The following is a 24,749-nucleotide window of genomic DNA, read 5'->3' on the forward strand; positions in this document are numbered from 1 at the left end:
GCACTGTCTCTCAGTGGGTTACACTTCCACAGGCACTGTCTCTCACTGGGGTGCACTCCCACAGGCTCTAGCTGTCACTTGGATACCGTTCCCTAGGCACTGACTCGAACTGGGGTACACTTCTACAGGCACAGACTCTCACTTGGGTAAACTTCCACAGGCACTGACTTTCACTGGGCTGCACTTCAACAGGCACTGACTCTGAATGTGGTAAACTTCCACAGGCACTGTCTCTGAATAGGGTACACTTCAACAGGCACTGAATCTGAATGGCGTAAACATCCACAGGTACTGACACTGAATGGGGTAAACTTCCAGAGGCAATGACTCTCACCGGGGTACAATTCCACAGGCACTGACCCTCACTTGGGTGCACTTCCACAGGCACTGACTCTGAATGGGGTAAACTTCCACAGGCACTGATTTTCACCGGGGGAAACTTCCACAGGCACTGACTCTGAATGGGGTAAACTTCCACAGGCACTGACCCTCACTTGTGTACACTTCTTCAGGCACTGACTCTCACTGGGGTACATTTCCATTGGCACTGACTGGCACTTGGGTACACGTCTACAGGCAATGAAACTGAATGGGGTAAACTTCCACAGGCACTGACTCTCACTTTGGAACACTTCTTCAGGCACTGACTCTCACTGGGGTACATTTCCACAGGCACTGACTCTCACTGGGGTACATTTCCATTGGCACTGACTCTCACTTGGGTACACTTCTGCAGGCACTGACTGTCACTTGGGTACACTTCTATAGGCGCTGACTCTCACAGGTATACCTTTCCACATGCACTGACTCTGAATGGGATACACTTCTATAGGCAGTGACTCCTAATGGATAGCCGCTCCCCAGCCACTGAATCTCACTGTGGTATACTTCTACAGGCGCTGACTCTCACAGGGGTACATTTCCACTGCCACTGACTCTCACTGGGGTACACTTCTACAGGCACTGAATCTGAATGGGGTTAACATCTACAGGTACTGAAGCTCAGTGGGGTAAACATCCACAGGCACTGACTCTCACTGGGGTAAACGTCCACAGGCACTGACTCAGAATGGGATAAACTTCCACAGGCACTGACTGTCACTATGGTACACTTCCACAGGCACTGACTCTGAATGGGGTAAACTTCCAGTGGCACTGACTCTCACTTGGGTACACTTCGACAGGCACTGACTCTCACTGGGGTACATTTCCACAGGCACTGACTCTCACTGTGGTACACTTCCACAGGCACTGACTCTGAATGGGGTAATCTTCCACAGGCACTGACTCTGAATGGGGTAAACTTCGACAGGCACTGATCTGAATGTGGTAAACTTCTACAGGTACTGAATCTGAATGGGGTAAACTTCCACAGGCACTGACTCTCACTGGGGTACACTTCCACAGGCACTGACTCCGAATGGGGTAAACTTCCAAAGGCACAGTCTCTCACTGGGGTACACTTCCACAGGCACTGACTCTGAATGGGGTAAACATCCACAGGCACTGGCTCTCACTGGGGTGCACTTCCACATGCACTGACTCTCACTGGGATCACTTCCACAGGCACTGAATCTGAATGGGGTAAACTTCCACAGGCACTGGCTCTCACTGGGGTACACTTCCACAGGCACTGACTCTCACTGGGGTACACTTACACAGGCACTGACTCTGAATGGGGTAAACCTCCACAGGCACTGACTCTGAATGGGGTAAACTTCGACAGGCACTGAATCTGAATGTGGTAAACTTCTACAGGTACTGAATCTGAATGGGGTAAACTTCCACAGGCACTGACTCTCACTGGGGTACACTTCCACAGGCACTGACTCTGAATGGGGTAAACTTCCACAGGTACTGAATCTGAACGGGGTAAACTTCCACAGGCACTGAGTCTGAAAGGGGTAAACTGCCACACGCACTGACCCTCACTGGGGTGCACTTCCACAGGCACTGACTCTGAATGAGGTAAACTTCCACAGGCACAGACTCTCACTGGGGCACACTTCCACATGCACTGAATCTGAATGGGTAAAATTCCACAGGCATTGACTCTTACTGGGGTACACTTCCACATGCACTCAATATGAATGCGGTAAATTCCACAGCCACTGACTCTCACTGGGGTATACTTCCACAGGCACTGAATCTGAATGGGGTAAACTTCCCCAGGAACTGACTCTGAATGGGGTAAACTTCCACAGGCACTGACTCTGAATTGGTTACAGTTCCACAGGCAATGACTCTCAGTGGGGTACACTTCGATAGGCACTGACTCTCACTGGGGTACACTTCCACAGGCACTGACACTGAATGGGGTGAAGTTCCACAGGCACTGACTATCACTGGAGTGCTCTTCCAAAGGCACTGACTCTGAATGGGGTAAACTTCCACAGGCACTGACTCTCACTGGGGTACACTAACACAGGCACTGACACTGAATGGCTTAAAATTCCACAGGCAATGACTCTCAAAGGGGTACATTTAGACAGGCACTGACACTGACTGGGGTAAACTTCCACAGGCACTTACTATCACTGAAGTACACTTCCACAGGCACCGACTCTCACTGGGTTACACTTCCACAGGCACTGGCTCTGAATGGGGTAAACTTCCACAGGCACTGTCTCTCACTGGAGTACACTTCCACAGGCACTGACTCTCACTGGGGGACACTTCCACAGGTACTGACTCTCACTGGCGTACACTTCCACAGGCACTGACTCTGAATGGTTTAAACTTCTACAGGTACTGACTCCGAATGGGGTAAACCTCCACAGGCACTGACTCTGAATGGGGTAAACTTCCACAGGCACTGAATCTGACTGGGGTACACTTCCACAGGCAATGACTCTCACTTGGCTGCAATTCCACAGGCACTGACTCTGAATGGGTTAAACTTGCACTGGCCCTGACTCTCACTGGGGTACACTTCTACAGGTACAGTCTCTCACAGGGGTACGCTTCTACAGGGACTGACTCTCACTGGGTTACACTTCTACAGGTACAGACTCTCACTGGGGTACACTTCTATCGGCACTGACTCTCTCTGGGTTAAAATTCCACCCACACTGACTCGCACTGGGGTGCAGTCCCACAGGCTCTAACTATCACTTGGGTACCGTTCCCTAGTCAATGACTCGAACTAGGGCAAATTTCTAATGGCACTGACTCTCTCCGAGGTACATTTCCACAGGCACTGACTCTCACTTGGGTACACTTCTACAGGCACTGACTCTCACTTGGGAACACTTCTCGGCACTGACTCTCACTTGGGTACATTTCCACAGGCACTGACTCTCACTTGGGTACACTTCTACATGCACTGACTCTCACTGGGGTACATTTCCACAGGCACTGACTCTCACTGGGGTACATTTCGACCAGGCACTGACTCTCACTGGGGTACACTTATTCAGGCACTGAATCTGAATGGTGTAAACTTCTACAGGTACTGAATCTGAATGGGGTAAACTTCCACAGGCACTGACTCTGAATGGGGTAAACGTCCACAGGCACTGAATCTGACTGGGGTACACTTCCACAGGCAATGACTCTCACTGGGGTACACTTCCACAGGCACTGACTCTGAATGGGTTAAACTTGCACAGGCACCGCATCTCACTGGAGTACACTTCCACTGGCACTGACACTAACTGGGGTACACTTACATAATCACTGACTCTGAATGGGGGAAACTTCCACAGGCACTGACTCTCACCGGGGTACACTTCCACAGGCACAGACTCTGAATGGGGTAATCTTCCACAGGCACTGACTCTCACTGGGGTACACTTCCACAGGCACTGACTCTCACTGGGGTACACTTACACAGGCACTGACTCTGAATGTGGTAAACCTCCACAGGCACTGACTCTGAATGGGGTAAACTTCGACAGGCACTGAATCTGAATGTGGTAAACTTCTACAGGTACTGAATCTGAATGGGGTAAACTTCCACAGGCACTGACTCTCACTTGGGTACACTTCCACAGGCACTGACTCTGAATGGGGTAAACTTCCACAGGTACTGAATCTGAACGGGGTAAACTTCCACAGGCACTGAGTCTGAAAGGGGTAAACTGCCACAGGCACAGACTCTCACTGGGGCACACTTCCACATGCACTGAATCTGAATGGGTAAAATTCCACAGGCATTGACTCTCACTGGGGTCCACTTCCACATGCACTCAATATGAATGCGGTAAATTCCACAGCCACTGACTCTCACTGGGGTATACTTCCACAGGCACTGAATCTGAATGGGGTAAACTTCCCCAGGAACTGACTCTGAATGGGGTAAACTTCCACAGGCACTGACTCTGAATTGGTTACAGTTCCACAGGCAATGACTCTCAGTGGGGTACACTTCGATAGGCACTGACTCTCACTGGGGTACACTTCCACAGGCACTGACACTGAATGGGGTGAAGTTCCACAGGCACTGACTATCGCTGGAGTGCTCTTCCAAAGGCACTGACTCTGAATGGGGTAAACTTCCACAGGCACTGACTCTCACTGGGGTACACTTACACAGGCACTGACACTGAATGGCTTAAACTTCCACAGGCAATGACTCTCAAAGGGGTACATTTAGACAGGCACTGACACTGACTGGGGTAAACTTCCACAGGCACTTACTATCACTGAAGTACACTTCCACAGGCACCGACTCTCACTGGGTTACACTTCCACAGGCACTGACTCTGAATGGGGTAAACTTCCACAGGCACTGTCTCTCACTGGAGTACACTTCCACAGGTACTGACTCTCACTGGGGGACACTTCCACAGGCACTGACTCTCACTGGGGTACACTTCCACAGGCACTGACTCTGAATGGTGTAAACTTCTACAGGCACTGACTCTGAATGGGGTAAACCTCCACAGGCACTGACTCTGAATGGGGTAAACTTCCACAGGCACTGAATCTGACTGGGGTACACTTCCACAGGCAATGACTCTCACTGGGCTACACTTCCACAGGCACTGACTCTGAATGGGTTAAACTTGCACTGGCTCTGACTCTCACTGGGGTACACTTCTACAGGTACAATCTCTCACAGGGGTACGCTTCTACAGGGACTGACTCTCACTGGGTTACACATCTGCAGGTACAGACTCTCACTGGGGTACACTTCTATCGGCACTGACTCTCTCTGGGTTAAAATTCCACCCACACTGACTCGCACTAGGGTGCAGTCCCACAGGCTCTAACTATCACTTGGGTACCGTTCCCTAGGCAATGACTCGAACTAGGGCAAATTTCTAATGGCACTGACTCTCTCCGAGGTACATTTCCACAGGCACTGACTCTCACTTGGGTACACTTCTCGGCACTGACTCTCACTTGGGTACATTTCCACAGGCACTGACTCTCACTTGGGTACACCTCTACATGCACTGACTCTCACTGGGGTACATTTCCACAGGCACTGACTCTCACTGGGGTACATTTCGACCAGGCACTGACTCTCACTGGGGTACACTTATTCAGGCACTGAATCTGAATGGTGTAAACTTCTACAGGTACTGAATCTAAATGGGGTAAACTTCCACAGGCACTGACTCTGAATGGGGTAAACGTCCACAGGCACTGAATCTGACTGGGGTACACTTCCACAGGCAATGAATCTCACTGGGGTACACTTCCACAGGCACTGACTCTGAATGGGTTAAACTTGCACTGGCACCGCATCTCACTGGAGTACACTTCCACTGGCACTGACTCTAACTGGGGTACACTTACATAATCACTGACTCTGAATGGGGGAAACTTCCACAGGCACTGACTCTCACCGGGGTACACTTCCACAGGCACAGACTCTGAATGGGGTAATCTTCCACAGGCACTGACTCTCACTGGGGTACACTTCAGCAGGCACTGAATCTGAATGTGGTAAACGTCTACAGGTACTGAATCTGAATGGGGTAAACTTCCACAGGCACTGACTCTCACTGGGGGACACTTCCACAGGCACTGACTCTGAATGGGGTAAACTTCCACAGGCACTGAATCTCACTGAGGTACACTTCCACAGGTACTGACTCTCACTGGGGGACACTTCCACAGGCACTGACACTCACTGGGGTACACTTCCACAGGCACTGACTCTGAATGTGGTAAACTTCCACAGGCAATGACTCTGAATGGGGTAAACTTCGACAGGCACTGAATCTGAATGTGGTAAACTTCTACAGGTACTGAATCTGAATGGGGTAAACTTCCACAGGCACTGACTCTCACTGGTGTACACTTCCACAGGCACTGACTCCGAATGGGGTAAACTTCCAAAGGCACTGACTCTCACTGGGGAACACTTCCACAGGCACTGACTCTGAATGGGGTAAACTTCCACAGGCACTGACTGTGAATGGGGGAAACTTCGACAGGCACTGAATCTGAATGTGGTAAACTTCTACAGGTACTGAATCTGAATGGGGTAAACTTCCACAGGCACTGACTCTCACTGGGGTACACTTCCACAGGCACTTTCTCTGATTGGGGTACACTTCCACAGGCACTGAATCTAAATGGGGTTAACATCCACAGGCAATGACTCTCAGTGGGGTACACTTCGATAGGCACTGACACTTCCTGGTGTAAACTTCCAAAGGCACTGACTCTGAATGGGGTAAACTTCCACAGGCACTGACTCTCACTTGGGTACACATCGACAGGCACTGACTCTCACTGGGGTAAACTTCCAAAGGCACTGACTCTCACTGGGGTACACTTCCACAGGCACTGACTCTGAATGGGGTAAACTTCCACAGGTACTGAATCTGAATGGGGTAAAATTCCACATGCACTGAGTCTGAAAGGTGTAAACTTCCACAGGCACTGACCCTCACTGGGGTGCACTTCCAATGGCACTGACTCTGAATGAGGTAAACTTCCACAGGCACAGACTCTCACTGGGGTACACTTCCACATTTACTTTATCTGAATGGGGTAAACTTCCACAGGCATTGACTCTCACTGGGGTACACTTCCACCAGCACTCAATATGAATGGGGTAAATTCCACAGCCACTGACTCTCACTGCGGTACACGTCCACAGGCACTGAATCTGAATGGGGTAAACTTCCCCAGGAACTGACTCTGAATGGGGTAAACTTCCATAGGCACTGACCCTGAATTGGTTCGAGTTCCACAGGCAATGACTCTCAGTGGGGAACACTTCGACAGGCACTGACGCTCACTGGGGTACAATTCCACAGGCACTGACACTGAATGGGGTAAACTTCCACAGGCACTGACTCTCACTGGAGTGCTCTTCCACAGGCACTGACTCCGAATGGGTGAAAATTCCACAGGCACTGACTCTCACTGGGGTACACTTCCACAGCACTGACTCTGAATGGGGTAAACTTCCACAGGTAATGACTCTCAGTGGGGTACACTTCGACAGGCACTGCCACTGACTGGGGTAAACTTCCACAGGCACTGACTCTCACTGGGGTACACTTCCACAGGCACTGACTCTGAATGGGGAAAACTTCCACAGGCACTGACTCTGAATGGTGTAAACTTCTACAGGCACTGACTCTGACTGGGGTAAACTTCCACAGGCACTGACTCTGAATGGGGTAAACTTCTACAGGCACTGACTCTGACTGGGGTACACTTCCACAGGCAATGACTCTCACTGGGGTACACTTCCACTGGCAATGACTCTGAATGGGTTAAACTTGCACAGGCCCTGACTGTCACTGGGGTACACTTCTACAGGAACTGACTCTCACTGGGGTACACTTCTACAGGTACAGACTCTCACAGGGGTACACTTCTACAGGTACAGGCTCTCACTGGGGTACACTTCAACAGGCACTGACTCTCTCTGGGTTTAAATTCCACCCACACTGACTCGCACTGGGGTGCAGTCCCACAGGCTCTAACTATCACTTGGATACCGTTCCCTAGGCAATGACTGGAACTAGGGAAAATTTCTACTGGCACTGACTCTCTCTGAGGTACAGTTCCACAGGCTTTGACTCTCACTTGGGTAAACTTCTACAGGCACTGACTCTCACTTGGGTACACTTCTATAGGCACTGACTCTCGCTTGGGTACATTTCCACAGGCACTGACTCTCACTTGGGTACACTTCGACAGGCACTTACTCTCACTGGGGTACATTTCCACAGGCACTAACTCTCAGTGGGGTACACTTCCACAGGCACTGACTCTCACTGGAGTACACTTCCAAAGACACTGACTCTGATTGTGTTAAACTTGCACAGGCACTGACTCTCACTGGGGTACACTTCCACTGGCACTGACTCTAACTGGGGTACACTTACATGGGCACTGACTCTGAATGGGGTCAGCTTCCACAGGCACTGACCCTCACCGGGGTACACTTCCACAGGCACAGACTCTGATTGGGGTAATCTTGCACAGGCACTGACTCTCACTGGGGTACACTTCTACAGGCACTGAATCTGAATGTGGTAAACTTCTACAGGTACTGAATCTGAATGGGGTAAACTTCCACAGGCACTGACTCTCACTGGGGTACACTTCCACAGGCACTGACTCTGAATGGGGTTAACTTCCACAGGCACTGACTCTCACTGAGGTACACTTCCACAGGTACTGACTCTGAATGGGGTAAACTTCAACACGCTCTGACTCTGATTGGGGTACACTTCCACATGCACTGAATCTGAATGGGGTAAACATCCACAGGCACTGACTCTCAGTGGGTACACTTCGATAGGCACTGACACTTCCTGGGGTAAACTTCCAAAGGCACTGACTCTGAATGGGGTAAACCTCCACAGGCAATGACTCTTAGTGGGGTACACTTCGATAGGCAGTGACACTTGATGTGGTAAACTTCCACAGGCACTGACTCTCACTGGAGTACACTTCCACAGGCACTGACTCAGAATGGTTTAGACTTCCACAGGCAATGACTCTCAGTGGGGTACACTTCGATAGGCAGTGACACTTACTGGGGTAAACTTCCACAGGCACTGACTCTCACTGCAGTACACTTCCACAGGCACTGACTCTGAATGGGGTAAACTTCCACAGGCACTGACTCTCACTGGAGTACACTTCCACAGGCACCGACTCTGAATGGGGTTATCTTCCTCAGGCACTGACTCTCACTGGGGTACACTTCCACAGGCACTGAGTTTGAATGGGGTAAACTTCCACAGGCACTGACTCTCACTGGAGTACTGTTCCACAGGCACTGACTCACACTGGGGTACACTTCCACAGGCACTGATCCTGAATGGGGTAAACTTCCACAGGCACTGTCTCTCACTGGAGTACACTTCCACAGGCACTGACACTGAATGGGGTGCACTTCCACAGGCACTGACTCTGAAAGTGGTAAACTTCCACAGGCACTGACACTCACTCGGATCCAGTTCCACAGGGACTGACTCTCACAGGGGTAAACTTCTACAGGGACTGACTCTCACTGGGGTACACATCTACAGGTACAGACTCTCAAAGGGGTACGCTTCCACAGGGACTGACTCTCACTGGGGTACACTTCTACAGGTACAGACTCTCACTGGGGTACACTTCTGTCGGCAATGACTCTCTCTGGGTTAAAATTCCACCCACACTGACTCGCACTGGGGTGCAGTCCCACAGGCTCTAACTATCACTTGGGTACCGTTCCCGAGGCAATGAATCGAACTGGGGCAAATTTCTACAGGCACTGACTCTAACTGGGGTACACTTCCACAGGCACTGACTCTCACTGGGGTACATTTCCACAGGCACTGACTCTCACTTGGGTACACTTCTATAGGCACTGACTCTCACTTGGGTACATTTCCACAGGCACTGACTCTCACTTGGGTGCACTTCTACAGGCACTGACTCTCACTGCAGTACACTTCCACAGGCACTGACTCTCATTGGGGGACACTTCCACAGGCACTGACTCACTCTGAGATACATTTCCACAGGCACTGACTCTCACTGGGGTACAGTTCCACAGGCACTGACTCTAACTTGGATACACTTCCATCAGCCCTGACTCTCAGTTGGGTACATTTCCACAGGCACTGAATCTCACTTGGGTACACTTCTACAGGCACTGACTCTCACTGGAGTACACATCTACAGTCACTGACTCTCACTGGAGTACACTTCCACAGGCACTGACCCTCACTGGAGTACACTTCTACAGGCACTGTCTCTCACTGGAGTACACTTCCACAGGCACTGACACTGAATGGGGTGCACTTCCACAGGCACTGACTCTGAAAGTGGTAAACTTCCACAGGCACTGACACTCACTCGGATCCAGTTCCACAGGGACTGACTCTCACAGGGGTAAACTTCTACAGGGACTGACTCTCACTGGGGTACACATCTACAGGTACAGACTCTCAAAGGGGTACGCTTCCACAGGGACTGACTCTCACTGGGGTACACTTCTACAGGTACAGACTCTCACTGGGGTACACTTCTGTAGGCAATGACTCTCTCTGGGTTAAAATTCCACCTACACTGACTCGCACTGGGGTGCAGTCCCACAGGCTCTAACTATCACTTGGGTACCGTTCCCTAGGCAATGACTCGAACTGGGGCAAATTTCTACAGGCACTGACTCTAACTGGGGTACACTTCCACAGGCACAGACTCTCACTGGGGTACATTTCCACAGGCACTGACTCTCACTTGGGTACACTTCTATCGGCACTGACACTCACTTGGGTACATTTCCACAGGCACTGACTCTCACTTGGGTACACTTCTACAGGCAGTGTCTCTCACTGGGGTACATTTCCAAAGGCACTGACTCTCACTGGGGTACACTTCCACATGCACTCAATATGAATGGGGTAAATTCCACAGCCACTAACTCTCACTGGGGTACACTTCCACAGGCACTGAATCTGAATGGGGTAAACTTCCCCAGGAACTGACTCTGAATGGGGTAAACTTCCATAGGCACTGACTCTGAATTGGTTAGAGTTCCACAGGCAATGACTCTCAGTGGGGAACACTTCGACAGGCACTGACGCTCACTGGGGTACACTTCCACATGCACTGACACTGAATGGGGTAAACTTCCACAGGCACTGACTCTCACTGGAGTGCTCTTCCACAGGCACTGACTCCGAATGGGGTAAACTTCCACAGGCACTGACTCTCACTGGGGTACACTTCCACAGCACTGACTCTGAATGGGGTAAACTTCCACAGGTAATGACTCTCAGTGGGGTACACTTCGACAGGCACTGCCACTGACTGGGGTAAGCTTCCACAGGCACTGACTCACACTGGGGTACACTTCCACAGGCACTGACTCTCACTGGGTTACACTTCCACTGGCACTGACTCTGAATGGGGAAAACTTCCACAGGCACTGACTCTGAATGGTGTAAACATCTACAGGCACTGACTCTGAATGGGGTAAACTTCCACAGGCACTGACTCTGAATGGGGTAAACTTCTACAGGCACTGACTCTGACTGGGGTACACTTCCACAGGCAATGACTCTCACTGGGGTACACTTCCACTGGCACTGACTCTGAATGGGTTAAACTTGCACAGGCCCTGACTGTCACTGGGGTACACTTCCACAGGGACTGACTCTCACTGGGGTACACTTCTACAGGTACAGACTCTCACAGGGGTACACTTCTACAGAGACTGACTCTCACTGGGGTACACTTCTACAGGTACAGGCTCTCACTGGGGTACACTTCAACTGGCACTGACTCTCTCTGGGTTAAAATTCCACCCACACTGACTCGCACTGGGGTGCAGTCCCACAGGCTCTAACTATCACTTGGGTACCGTTTCCTAGGCAATGACTGGAACTAGGGAAAATTTCTACTGGCACTGACACTCTCTGAGGTACAGTTCCACAGGCTTTGACTCTCACTTGGGTACACTTCTACAGGCACTGACTCTCACTTGGGTACACTTCTATAGGCACTGACTCTCGCTTGGGTACATTTCCACAGGCACTGACTCTCACTTGGGTACACTTCGACAGGCACTTACTCTCACTGGGGTACATTTCTGCAGGCACTGACTCTCATTGGGGTACATTTCCACAGGCACTGACTCTCACTGGGGTACACTTCCAAAGACACTGACTCTGAATGTGTTAAACTTGCACAGGCACTGACTCTCACTGGGGTACACTTCCACTGGCACTGACTCTAACTGGGGTACACTTACATAGGCACTGACTCTGAATGGAGCAAACTTCCACAGGCACTGACCCTCACCGGCGTACACTTCCACAGGCACAGACTCTGATTGGGGTAATCTTGCACAGGCACTGACTCTCACTGGGGTACACTTCTGCAGGCACTGAATCTGAATGTGGTAAACTTCTACAGGTACTGAATCTGAATGGGGTAAACTTCCACAGGCACTGACTCTCACTGGGGTACACTTTCACAGGCACTGACTATGAATGGGGTTAACTTCCACAGGCACTGACTCTCACTGAGGTACACTTCCACAGGTACTGACTCTGAATGGGGTAAACTTCAACACGCTCTGACTCTAATTGGGGTACACTTCCACATGCACTGAATCTGAATGGGGTAAACATCCACAGGTAATGACTCTCAGTGGGGTACACTTCGACAGGCACTGCCACTGACTGGGGTAAACTTCCACAGGCACTGACTCTCACTGGGGTACACTTCCACAGGCACTGACTCTCACTGGGATACACTTCCACTGGCACTGACTCTGAATGGGGAAAACTTCCACAGGCACTGACTCTGAATGGTGTAAACATCTACAGGCACTGACTCTGAATGGGGTAAACTTCCACAGGCACTGACTCTGAATGGGGTAAACTTCTACAGGCACTGACTCTGACTGGGGTACACTTCCACAGGCAATGACTCAAACTGGGGTACACTTCCACTGGCACTGACTCTGAATGGGTTAAACTTGCACAGGCCCTGACTGTCACTGGGGTACACTTCCACAGGGACTGACTCTCACTGGGGTACACTTCTACAGGTACAGACTCTCACAGGGGTACACTTCTACAGAGACTGACTCTCACTGGGGTACACTTCTACAGGTACAGGCTCTCTCTGAGGTACACTTCAACTGGCACTGACTCTCTCTGGGTTAAAATTCCACCCACACTGACTCGCACTGGGGTACAGTCCCACAGGCTCTAACTATCACTTGGGTACCGTTTCCTAGGCAATGACTGGAACTAGGGAAAATTTCTACTGGCACTGACACTCTCTGAGGTACAGTTCCACAGGCTTTGACTCTCACTTGGGTACACTTCTACAGGCACTGACTCTCACTTGGGTACACTTCTATAGGCACTGTCTCTCGCTTGGGTACATTTCCACAGGCACTGACTCTCACTTGGGTACACTTCGACAGGCACTTACTCTCACTGGGGTACATTTCACAGGCACTGACTCTCATTGGGGTACATTTCCACAGGCACTGACTCTCACTGGGGTACACTTCCAAAGACACTGACTCTGAATGTGTTAAACTTGCACAGGCACTGACTCTCACTGGGGTACACTTCCACTGGCACTGACTCTAACTGGGGTACACTTACATAGGCACTGACTCTGAATGGGGTAAACTTCCACAGGCACTGACCCTAACCGGGGTACACTTCCACAGGCACAGACTCTGATTGGGGTAATTTTGCACAGGCACTGACTCTCACTGGGGTACACTTCTACAGGCACTGAATCTGAATGTGGTAAACTTCTACAGGTACTGAATCTGAATGGGGTAAACTTCCACAGGCACTGACTCTCACTGGGGTACACTTCCACAGGCACTGACTATGAATGGGGTTAACTTCCACAGGCACTGACTCTCACTGAGGTACACTTCCACAGGTACTGACTCTGAATGGGGTAAACTTCAACACGCTCTGACTCTGATTGGGGTAAACTTCCAAAGGCACTGACTCTGAATGGGGTAAACCTCCACAGGCAATGACTCTCAGTGGGGTACACTTCGATAGGCAGTGACACTTGCTGGGGTAAACTTCCACAGGCACTGACTCTCACTGGAGTACACTTCCACAGGCACCGACTCTGAATGGGGTTATCTTCATCAGGCACTGACTCTCACTGGGGTACACTTCCACAGGCACTGAGTTTGAATGGGGTAAACTTCCACAGGCACTGACTCTCACTGGAGTACAGTTCCACAGGCACTGACTGACACTGGGGTACACTTCCACAGGCACTGATTCTGAATGGGGTAAACTTCCACAGGCACTGGCTCTCACTGGAGTACACTTCCACAGGTACTGACACTGAATGGGGTGCACTTCCACAGGCACTGACTCTGAAAGTGGTAAACTTCCACAGGCACTGACACTCACTCGGATCCAGTTCCACAGGGACTGACTCTCACAGGGGTAAACTTCTACAGGGACTGACTCTCACTGGGGTACACATCTACAGGTACAGATTCTCAAAGGGGTACGCTTCCACAGGGACTGACTCTCACTGGGGTACACTTCTACAGGTACAGACTCTCACTGGGGTACACTTCTGTCGGCAATGACTCTCTCTGGGTTAAAATTCCACCCACACTGACTCGCACTGGGGTGCAGTCCCACAGGCTCTAACTATCACTTGGGTACCGTTCCCTAGGCAATGACTCGAACTGGGGCAAATTTCTACAGGCACTGACTTTAACTGGGGTACACTTCCACAGGCACTGACTCTCACTGGGGTACATTTCCACAGGCACTGACTCTCACTTGGGTACACTTCTATAGGCACTGACTCTCACTTGGGTACATTTCCACAGGCACTGACTCTCACTTGGGTACACTTCTACAGGCACTGACTCTCACTGCAGTACACTTCCACAGGCACTGACTCTCACTGCGGGACACTTCCACAGGCACTGACTCACTCTGAGATACATTTCCACAGGCACTGACTCTCACTGGGGTACAGTTCCACAGGCACTGACTCTAACTTGGATACACTTCTATCGGCCCTGACTCTCACTTGGGTACATTTCCACAGGCACTGACTCTCACTTGGGTACACTTCTACAGGCACTGACTCTCACTGGAGTACACATCTACAGTCACTGACTCTCACTGGAGTACACTTCCACAGGCACTGACCCTCACTGGAGTACACTTCTACAGGCACTGTCTCTCACTGGAGTACACTTCCACAGGCACTGACACTGAATGGGGTGCACTTCCACAGGCACTGACTCTGAAAGTGGTAAACTTCCACAGGCACTGACACTCACTCGGATCCAGTTCCACAGGGACTGACTCTCACAGGGATAAACTTCTACAGGGACTGACTCTCACTGGGGTACACATCTACAGGTACAGACTCTCAAAGGGGGACGCTTCCACAGGGACTGACTCTCACTGGGGTACACTTCTACAGGTACAGACTCTCACTGGGGTACACTTCTGTAGGCAATGACTCTCTCTGGGTTAAAATTCCACCCACACTGACTCGCACTGGGGTGCAGTCCCACAGGCTCTAACTATCACTTGGGTACCGTTCCCTAGGCAATGACTCGAACTGGGGCAAATTTCTGCAGGCACTGACTCTAACTGGGGTACACTTCCACAGGCACTGTCTCTCACTGGGGTACATTTCCACAGGCACTGACTCTCACTTGGGTACACTTCTGCAGGCACTGACTCTCACTGCAGTACACTTCCACAGGCACTGACTCTCACTGGGGGACACTTCCACAGGCACTGACTCTCTCTGAGATACAGTTCCACAGGCACTGACTCTCACTGGGGTACAGTTCCACAGGCACTGACTCTAAATTGGATACACTTCTATAGGCCCTGGCTCTCACTTGGGTACATTTCCACAGGCACTGACTCTCACTTGGGTACACTTCTACAGGCACTGACTCTCACTGGAGTACACTTCCACAGGCACTGACTCTCACTGGAGTACACTTCCACAGGCACTGACCCTCACTGGAGTACTCTTCTACAGGCACTGTCTCTCACTGGTGTACATTTCCACAGGCACTGACTCTCACTTGGGTACACTTCGACAGGCACTGACACTCACTGGGGTACATTTCCACAGGCACTGACTCTCACTTGGGTACACTTCTATAGGCACTGACTCTCACTTGGGTACATTTCCACAGGCACTGACTCTCACTTGGGTACACTTCTACAGGCACTGACTCTCACTGGGGTGCATTTCCACAGGCTCTGTCTCTCACTTGGGTAGACTTCTATAGGCACTGACTCTCACTTGGGTACATTTCCACAGGCACTTACTCTCACTTGGGTACACTTCTACAGGCACTGACTCTCACTTGGGTACACTTCTACAGGCACTGACTCTCACTGGGGTACATTTCCACAGGCATTGACTCTCACTGGTGTACATTTCCACAGGCACTGACTCTCACTGGGGTACCCTTATTCAGGCACTGAATCTGAATGGTGTAAACTTCTACAGGTACTGAGTCTGAATGGGGTAAACATCCACAGGCACTTACTCTGAATGGCGTAAACTTCCACAGGCACTGACTCTAACTGGGGTACACTTCCACAGGCAATGACTCTCCCTGGGGTATACTTCCACAGGCACTGACTCTGAATGGGTTAAGCTTGCACAGGCACTGACTCTCACTGGCATACACTTCCACTGGCACTGACTCTCACTGGGGAACACTTAGATAGGCAATGACTCTGAATGGGGTAAACTTCCACAGGCACTGACTCTCACCGGGGTACACTTCCACAGGCACTGACTCTGAATGGGGTAATCTTCCACAGGCACTGACCCTCACTGGGGTACACCTCTACAGGCACTGAATCTGAATGTGGTAAACTTCTACAGTTACTGAATCTGAATGGGGTAAAATTCCACAGGCACTGACTCTCACTGGGGTACACTTCCACAGGCACTGATTCTGCATGGGGTAAACTTCCACAGGCACTGACTCTGATTGGGGAGCACTTCCACATGCACTGAATCTGAATGGGGTAAACATTCACAGGCACTGACTCTGAATGGGGTAAACTTCCACAGGCAATGACTCTCAGTGGGGTACACTTCGATAGGCACTGACACTTACTGGGGTAAATTTCCACTGGCACTGACTCTCACTGGAGTACACTTCCACAGGCACTGACTCTGAATGGGGTAAACTTCCACAGGCACTGACTCTCACTGGAGAACACTTCCACAGGCACTGACTCTGAATGGGGTAAACTTCCACAGGCACTGTCTCTCACTGGAGTGCACTTCCACAGGCAATGACTCTCACTGGGGTACACATCCACAGGCACTGACTCTGAATGGGTTAAACTTCCACAGGCACTGACTCTCCTTGGGGTAAACTTCCACAGGTACTGACACTGAATGGGGTAAACTTCCACAGGCAGTGACTCTGAAAGTGGTAATCTTCTACAGACACTGAATCTGAATGGGGCAAACTTCTCCAGGTACTGACTCTGAATGGGGTAAACTTCCACAGGCAATGACTCTCACTGGGGTACACATCCACAGGCACTGACTCACTGACGAGAGTGGTCCGAAAGGAAGAGTGCTAAATTGGGGGAAGGCCAACTATACCAAAATTCGGCAGGAGCTGGGAAATGTAGATTGGGAGCAGCTGTTTGAAGGTAAATCCACATGTGATATGTGGGAGGCTTTTAAAGAGAGGTTGATTAGCGTGCAGGAGAGACATGTTCCTGTGAAAATGAGGGATAGAAATGGCAAGATTAGGGAACCATGGATGACAGGTGAAATTGTGAGACTAGCTAAGAGGAAAAAGGAAGCATACATAAGGTCTAGGCGGCTGATGAAAGACGAAGCTTTGAAAGAATATCGGGAATGTAGGACCAATCTGAAACGAGGAATTAAGAGGGCTAAAAGGGGTCATGAAATATCTTTAGCAAACAGGGTTAAGGAAAATCCCAAAGCCTTTTATTCATATATAAGGAGAAAGAGGGTATCTAGAGAAAGGATTGGCCCACTAAAGGACAAAGGAGGAATGTTATGCTTGGACTCAGAGAAAATGGGTGAGATTCTAAACGAGTACTTTGCATCGGTATTCACCGAGGAGAGGGACATGACGGATGTTGAGGTTAGGAACAGATGTTTGATTACTCTAGGTCAAGTCGGCATAAGGAGGGAGGAAGTGTTGGGTATTCTAAAGGGCACTAAGGTGGACAAGTCCCCAGGTCCGGATGGGATCTATCCCAGGTTACTGAAGGAAGCGAGAGAGGAAATAGCTGGGGCCTTAACAGATATCTTTGCAGCATCCTTAAACACGGGTGAGGTCCCGGAGGACTGGAGAATTGCTAATGTTGTCCCCTTGTTTAAGAAGGGTAGCAGGGATAATCCAGGTAATTATAGACCGGTGAGCCTGACGTCAGTGGTAGGGAAGCTGCTGGAGAAGATACTGAGGGATAGGATCTATTCCCATTTGGAAGAAAATGGTCTCATCAGTGATAGGCAACATGGTTTTGTGCAGGGAAGGTCATGTCTTACCAACTTAATAGAATTCTTTGAGGAAGTGACAAAGTTGATTGATGAGGGAAGGGCTGTCGATGTCATATACATGGACTTCAGTAAGGCGTTTGATAAGGTTCCCCATGGCAGGCTGATGGAGAAAGTGAAGGCGCTTGGGGTCCAAGGTGTACTAGCTAGATGGATAAAGAACTGGCTGGGCAACAGGAGACAGAGAGTAGCAGTAGAAGGGAGTTTCTCAAAATGGAGACGTGTGACCAGTGGTGTTCCACAGGGATCCGTGCTGGGACCACTGTTGTTTGTGATATACATTAATGATTTGGAGGAAAGTATAGGTGGACTGATTAGCAAGTTTGCAGACGACACTAAGATTGGTGGAGTAGCAGATAGTGAAGGGGACTGTCAGAGAATACAGCAGAATATAGATAGATTGGAGAGTTGGGCAGAGAAATGGCAGATGGAGTTCAATCAGGGCAAATGCGAGGTGATGCATTTTGGAAGATCCAATTCAAGAGTGAACTATACAGTAAATGGAAAAGTCCTGGGGAAAATTGATGTCCAGAGAGATTTGGGTGTTCAGGTCCACTGTTCCCTGAAGGTGGCAACGCAGGTAAATAGAGTGGTCAAGAAGGCATACGGCATGCTTTCCTTCATCGGACGGGGCATTGAGTACAAGAGTTGGCAGGTCATGTTACAGTTGTAGAGGACTTTGGTTCGGCCACATTTGGAATACTGCGTACAGTTCTGGTCGCCACATTATCTAAAGGATGTGGATGCTTTGGAAAGGGTGCAGAGGAGGTTCACCAGGATGTTGCCTGGTATGGAGGGCGCTAGCTATGAAGAGAGGTTGAGTAGATTAGGATTATTTTCATTAGAAAGACGGAGGTTGAGGGGGGACCTGATTGAGGTGTACAAAATCATGAGAGGTATAGACAGGGTGGATAGCAAGAAGCTTTTTCCCAGAGTGGGGGTTTCAATTACTAGAGGACACGAGTTCAAAGTGAAAGGGGAAAAGTTTAGGGGGGATATGCGTGGAAAGTTCTTTACGCAGAGGGTGGTGGGCACCTGGAACGCATTGCCAGCGGAGGTGGTAGATGCGGGCACGATGGAGTCTTTTAAGATGTATCTAGACAGATACATGAATGGGCAGGAAGAAAAGAGATACAGAAACTTAGAAAATAGGCGACATGATTAGAGAGAGGATCTGGATCGGCGCAGGCTTGGAGGGACGAAGGGCCTGTTCCTGTGCTGTAATTACCTTTGTTCTTTGTTCTTTGTTCACACTTGGGGACACTTCCACAGGCACTGACTCTGAAAGGGGTAAACTTCCACATGCCCTGACTCTCACTGGGGTACACTTCCACAGGCACTGACTCTGAATGGGGCAAACTTCCACAGGCACTGACTCTCACTGGGGGACAATTCCACTGCCACTGACTCTAACTGGGGTACACTTACATAGGCACTGACTCTGAATGTGGTAAACTTCCACAGGCACTGACCCGCACCGGGGTACACTTCCACAGGCACAGACTCTGAATGGGGTAATCTTCCACAGGCACTGACTCTCACTGGGGTACACTTCTACAGGCACTGAATCTGAATGTGGTAAACTTCTACAGGTACTGACTCTGAATGGGGTAAACTTCCACAGGCACTGACTCTCACTGAGGTACACTTCCACATGCACTGAATCTGAATGGGGTAAACATCCACAGGCAATGACTCTCAGTGGGTACACTTCGATAGGAACTGACACTTCCTGGGGTAAACTTCCAAAGGCACTGACTCTGAATGGGGTAAACCTCCACAGGCAATGACTCTCAGTGGGGTACACTTCGATAGGCAGTGACACTTGCTGAGGTAAACTTCCACAGGCACTGACTCTCACTGGAGTACACTTCCACAGGCACTGACTCAGAATGGTTTAAACTTACACAGGCACTGACTCTCTCTGGAGAACACTTCCACTGGCACTGACTCTGAATGGGGTAAACTTCCACAGGCACTGACTCTCACTGGAGTACACTTCCACAGGCACCGACTCTGAATGGGGTTATCTTCCACAGGCACTGACTCTCAGTGGCATACACTTCCACAGGCACTGAGTTTGAATGGGGTAAACTTCCACAGGCACTGACTCTCACTGGAGTACAGTTCCACAGGCACTGACTCACACTGGGGTACACTTCCACAGGCACTGATTCTGAATGGGGCAAACTTCCACAGGCACTGTCTCTCACTGGAGTACACTTCCACAGGCACTGACACTGAATGGGGTGCACTTCCACAGGCACTGACTCTGAAAGTGGTAAACATCCACAGGCACTGACACTCACTCGGATCCAGTTCCACAGGGACTGACTCTCACAGGGGTACACTTCTACAGTGACTGACTCTCACTGGGGAACACATCTACAGGTACAGACTCTCAAAGGGGTACGCTTCTACAGGGACTGACTCTCACTGGGGTACACTTCTACAGGTACAGACTCTCACTGGGGTACACTTCTGTAGGCAATTACTCTCTCTGGGTTAAAATTCCACCCACACTGACTCGCACTGGGGTGCAGTCCCACAGGCTCTAACTATCACTTGGGTACCGTTCCCTAGGCAATGACTCGAACTGGGGCAAATTTCTACAGGCACTGACTCTAACTGGGGTACACTTCTACAGGCACTGACTCTCACTGGGGTACATTTCCACAGGCACTGACTCTCACTTGGGTACACTTCTATAGGCACTGACTCTCACTTGGGTACATTTCCACAGGCACTGACTCTCACTTGGGTACACTTCCACAACAACTGTCTCTCACTGGGGTACATTTCCACAGGCACTGACTCTCACTTGGGTACACTTCTACAGGCACTGACTCTCACTGGAGTACACTTCCACAGGCACCGACTCTCACTGGGGGACACTTCCACAGGCACTGACACTCTCTGAGATAAAGTTCCACAGGCACTGACTCTCACTGGGGTACAGTTCCACAGGCACTGACTCTAATTTGGATACACTTCCATAGGCCCTGACTCTCACTTGGGTACATTTCCACAGGCACTGAGTCTCACTTGGGTACACATCTGCAGGCACTGACTCTCACTGGAGTACACTTCTACAGGCACTGACTCTCACTGGAGTACACTTCCACAGGCACTGACCCTCACTGGAGTACACTTCGACAGGCACTGTCTCTCACTGGGGTGCATTTCCACAGGCACTGACTCTCACTTGGGTACACTTCGACAGGCACTGACTCTCACTTGGGTACACTTCTACAGGCACTGACTCTCACTGGGGTACATTTCCACAGGCACTGACTCTCACTTGGGTACACTTCTATAGGCACTGACTCTCACTTGGGTACATTTCCACAGGCACTGACTCTCACTTGGGTACACTTCTACAGGCACTGACACTCTCTGAGGTACAGTTCCACAGGCACTGACTCTCACTTGGGTACACTTCTACAGGCACTGACTCTCACTGGGGTGCTTTTCCACAGGCACTGACTCTCACTTAGGTACACTTCTATAGGCACTGACTCTCACTTGGGTACATTTCCACAGGCACTTACTCTCACTTGGGTACACTTCTACAGGCACTGACTCTCACTTGGGTACACTTCTACAGGCACTGACTCTCACTGGGGTACATTTCCACAGGCACTGACTCTCACTGGTGTACATTTCCACAGGCACTGACTCTCACTGGGGTTCACTTATTCAGGCACTGAATCTGAATGGTGTAAACTTCTACAGGTACTGAATATGAATGGGGTAAACATCCACAGGCACTGACTCTGAATGGCGTAAACTTCCACAGGCACTGAATCAAACTGGGGTACACTTCCACAGGCAATGACTCTCACTGGGGTACACTAACACAGGCACTGACTCTGAATGGGTTAAACTTGCACAGGCACTGACTCTCACTGGCATACACTTCCACTGGCACTGAGTCTCACTGGGGTACACTTAGATAGGGAATGACTCTGAATGGGGTAAACTTCCACAGGCACTGACTCTCACCGGGGTACACTTCCACAGGCACTGACTGTGAATGGGGTAAACTTCCACAGCCACTGTCTCTCACTGGAGTGCACTTCCACAGGCAATGACACTCACTGGGGTACACATCCACAGGCACTGACTCTGAATGGGTTAAACTTCCACAGGCACTGACTCTCACTGGGGTAAACTTCCACAGGCACTGACTCTGAATGGGTTAAACTTCCACAGGCACTGACTCTCACTGGGGTAAACTTCCACATGCAGTGACTCTCACTGGGGTACTCTTAGATAGGCAATGACTCTGAATGGGGTAAACTTCCACAGGCACTGACTCTCACCGGGGTACACTTCCACAGGCACTGACTCTCACTGGGGTACACTTCCACAGGCACTGACTTAGAATGGGGTAAACATCCACAGGCACTGACCCTCACTTGGGTGCACTTCCACAGGCACTGACTCTGAATGGATTAAACTTCCACAGGCACTGACTGTCACTGGGGTACAGTTCCACAGACACAGACTCTGAATAGGGTAAACTTCCACCGGCACTGATTTTCACCGGGGGACACTTCCACAGGCACTGACTCTGAATGTGGTAAACGTCCACAGGCACTGACCCTCACTTGGGTACACTTCTTCAGGCACTGACTCTCACTGGGGTACATTTCCATTGGCACTGACTCTCACTTGGGTACACTTCTGCAGGCACTGAATCTGAATGGGGTAAACTTCCACAGGCACTGACCCTCACTTGGGTGCACTTCCACAGGCACTGACTCTGAATGGTGTAAACTTCCACAGGCACTGACTGTCACTGGGGTACAGTTCCACAGACACTGACTCTGAATGGGGTAAACTTCCACCGGCACTGATTTTCACCGGGGGACACTTCAACAGGCACTGACTCTGAATGTGGTAAACGTCCACAGGCACTGACTCTCACTTGGGTACACTTGTTCGGGCACTGACTCTCACTGGGGTACATATCCACAGCCACTGACTCTCACTGGGGTACATTTCCATTGGCACTGACTCTCACTTGGGTACACTTCTACAGGCACTGACTCTCACTGGGGTACATTTCCACAGGCACTGACTCTCACTTGGGTACACTTCGACAGGCACTGACTCTCACTTGGGTACACTTCTACAGGCACTGACTCTCACTGGGGTACATTTCCACAGGCACTGACTCTCACTTGGGTACACTTCTACAGGCACTGACTCTCACTGGGGTGCATTTCCACAGGCACTGACTCTCACTTGGGTACACTTCTATAGGCACTGACTCTCACTTGGGTACATTTCCACAGGCACTTACTCTCACTTGGGTACACTTCTACAGGCACTGACTCTCACTTGGGTACACTTCTACAGGCACTGACTCTCACTGGGGTACATTTCCACAGGCACTGACTCTCACTGGTGTACATTTCCACAGGCACTGACTCTCACTGGGGTTCACTTATTCAGGCACTGAATCTGAATGGTGTAAACTTCTACAGGTACTGAATATGAATGGGGTAAACATCCACAGGCACTGACTCTGAATGGCGTAAACTTCCACAGGCACTGAATCAAACTGGGGTACACTTCCACAGGCAATGACTCTCACTGGGTTACACTAACACAGGCACTGACTCTGAATGGGTTAAACTTGCACAGGCACTGACTCTCACTGGCATACACTTCCACTGGCAATGACTCTCACTGGGGTACACTTAGATAGGGAATGACTCTGAATGGGGTAAACTTCCACAGGCACTGACTCTCACCGGGGTACACTTCCACAGGCACTGACTGTGAATGGGGTAAACTTCCACAGCCACTGTCTCTCACTGGAGTGCACTTCCACAGGCAATGACACTCACTGGGGTACACATCCACAGGCACTGACTCTGAATGGGTTAAACTTCCACAGGCACTGACTCTCACTGGGGTAAACTTCCACAGGCACTGATTCTGAATGGGTTAAACTTCCACAGGCACTGACTCTCACTGGGGTAAACTTCCACATGCAGTGACTCTCACTGGGGTACTCTTAGATAGGCAATGACTCTGAATGGGGTAAACTTCCACAGGCACTGACTCTCACCGGGGTACACTTCCACAGGCACTGACTCTCACTTGGGTAAACTTCCAGAGGCAGTCACTCCCACCGGGGTACACTTCCACAGGCACTGACTCTCACTGGGGTACACTTCCACAGGCACTGACTTAGAATGGGGTAAACATCCACAGGCACTGACCCTCACTTGGGTGCACTTCCACAG

This window comes from Heterodontus francisci, chromosome 1, assembly GCF_036365525.1.
Source record: "Heterodontus francisci isolate sHetFra1 chromosome 1, sHetFra1.hap1, whole genome shotgun sequence".
NCBI classification, from domain to species: Eukaryota; Metazoa; Chordata; class Chondrichthyes; order Heterodontiformes; family Heterodontidae; genus Heterodontus; species Heterodontus francisci.